The sequence below is a fragment of the Gossypium arboreum genome, chromosome 2, assembly GCF_025698485.1.
Source record: "Gossypium arboreum isolate Shixiya-1 chromosome 2, ASM2569848v2, whole genome shotgun sequence".
Lineage (NCBI taxonomy): Eukaryota > Viridiplantae > Streptophyta > Magnoliopsida > Malvales > Malvaceae > Gossypium > Gossypium arboreum.
The window spans coordinates 27,677,603-27,680,215 of NC_069071.1; the positions used below are offsets into that span (position 1 = coordinate 27,677,603).

The 2,613-nt window shown below is 39.0% G+C and overlaps 1 long non-coding RNA gene across 1 annotated transcript; it reads left to right on the plus strand.

The window, feature by feature from the left end:
• On the plus strand, nt 1-2,132 carry LOC128285387 (uncharacterized). The gene is made up of 2 exons (XR_008275896.1): nt 1-101; nt 1,962-2,132. It is a non-coding gene; the product is annotated as an uncharacterized LOC128285387 (long non-coding RNA).
• Nucleotides 2,133-2,613: the final 481 nt, after the last annotated feature.

A 2,613-nucleotide genomic window follows, 5' to 3' on the forward strand; every position in this document is an offset into this window, starting at 1 on the left:
TACCCTTCTTGGCTGATCCCTTTCGCTTTGTGGCGTGCTCAGTTGGGTTGGGCGCCGGCTAAGAGTGCTCGGAGCGTGGATTAACTCCAGTCTCCAATCAGGTGTGTATTTCTCACTACTCTAGCTGTAGGATGGCTACTTCGGGCCGCGATGGGCTGAAAAGGGCCATGTGGGACCAATGGGCCTACGGGCTCAATTGGATAAGTTGTTTGATTGTGTAGTAAATATTAGACTAGGCTAGGTGAATCTCATATCTGTGGCTAGATTTGGGCTAAAAGGGCCACACGAGCATGTGGGCCCATTTGGGCCGAGAAAGGGCTTTAGGCCCATTCGTATTGTTATCCCTGTTTAGAATACTTTAGTTTACCAAATTACCAAAATACCCCTGGTTTGTAAAATTACTAAACTACCCTTGGTTTATAAAATTACCAAAATACCCCTAGTTTGTAAAATTACCAAAATACCCCTGGTTTGTAAAATTATCAAAATACCCCTAGTTTGTAAAATTACCAAAATACCCCTAATTTGTGAAATTACTAAAATACCCTCGACCTGTAAAATTATTGAAATACCCTCGACTTGTAAAATTACCAAAGTACCCTCGATTTATAGAATTACCGTTTTACCCTCGATTTACAGAATTACTGTTTTACCCTCAATTTACAGAATTACCGTTTTACCTCCGATTTATAGAATTACTGTTTTACCCTCGATTTACAGAATTACCATTTTACCCTCGATTTACAAAATTACTGTTTTACCCTCAATTTATAGAATTACTGTTTTACCCTCGATTTACAAAATTACCAAAATACCCTTGTAGGGTAGAAATGCCGAAATACCCTTGTAGGGTAGAAATACCGAAATACCCTTGTAGGGTAGAAATACCGAAATACCGAAATACCCTGTAGGATAGAAATACTGAAATACCCCTGTAGGGTAGAATTACTAAAATAACCCTGTAGGGTAGAATTACCGAAATACCCTTGTAGGGTAGAAATACCTAAAAACCCTTGTAGGGTAGAATTACTGAAATACTCCTATAAGGTAGAATTACCGAGATACCCTTGTGGGGTAAAATGGCAGGTGTTAAATAACTGTTTTGCCCTTGTGGGCAAGTGACTGACTTGGACTGTGTGGTTGACGAATTTGATTGTAAATATATGTTGGTGATATGAATGACTTGACTGTGACTGTTTGATTCAAGTATGGGCATGATATTCTAATTCTGTATGTTGTATGCCATGACATGTATATCTGTTGCACGGGACACGGGTTTATATTGATGGAGGAAGCGTTCTAGCAGCCTCGCTGCAATCTGGTGGCCTCGCCACATATATTTGTTTTGGTGACTTCGTCACAATATCTGGCAGCCTCGCTGCAATCTGGTGGCTTCGCCATATATATCTATATTTGTTCTGGTGGCCTAGCCACAATATCTGTATCTAGTGACTTCGTCACATTATCTGGCAGCCTCGCTGCAAATTCTATGGTGTGTAGCGGATGGGTGGGTCGAGTTGTCTCCCCACATGGTGTAAGGTTGGTACGGAGGTGTATACGGATGGATTGGGTTGGGTTTGCATTCACATTCGATTCGATTACATTCGACATCGATTACGATTCATTACCTAATTCGATTCGGTTCGATTCGGTTCTATTACCGACATCGATTCTCGATTCATTACCTAATTCTGATTCTGATTTTGATTTTGATTCTATCACCTGATTCTGATTCTGATTCTCATTTTGATTCTAGTTCTGATAATGTTTCTTATTCTGTAATGGGCTAAGGCCCATCTGGTACTGTCTGTTATAATGGGCTAAGGCCTAATTGACACTAAAACTGTAAGTAGGGCTAGGGCCAGACTTTTAATTCTTTTATATGACTGACTGTTCCTTTTATATAGTAGGGGATTTCACATTGAGTTTTCGTAAACTCACCCCGTTTATTAACCTGTCAGGTAATTTCCAGCCTTAGACGGATCGGAGCTGCGAGGGGCTCGGAGGAAGCCACACATACTGTTTATGTTACAGTTTTGATTATTACTTTTAAATGTTTTTATGTGGGTTGTAGTAAAGCCGTTGTAATTTTCTGGATTTCAAATTTGGAATTATATTTATTGTTCTTATAATTGCTAGTATTAGAACACGGTTTTCCAATGCAACTACTGTTGTTCAAAACATCACGTATCAGCAATTGTTTTTAAATCAAGCTTCCGTAACTGCCAAGATTTTCACAAAGTTGTTAAGAATGTTATTCAACTGAGGTTTTTAACAAGGTTTAAAAAGGGTATAAGTTTTTAATTATTAAGAAGGGTTTTTAATGGAAACATGATTTTTGAAAAACACTTCAATGTGACATGCCAGATTCGAGCCAAACTTTCAGGTTGGGTTTGGGGTGTTACATTTAGTGGTATCAGAGCCTGGGTTGCAACAACTTGACTGTGGATTGGGTTTTCAAAGGTTGAATTTTAGAAAATTATTTTCAACCACGTGGTCTGTTTGAAGTATTTCTCTTAAAAAGTGTGGCACACCGAGTCTCCGGCGCCAAATCCGTAAGTCTTCTGAATACTTTTGTCTGTTTAGAAATTGAAATACTATGGATTCCTTAGA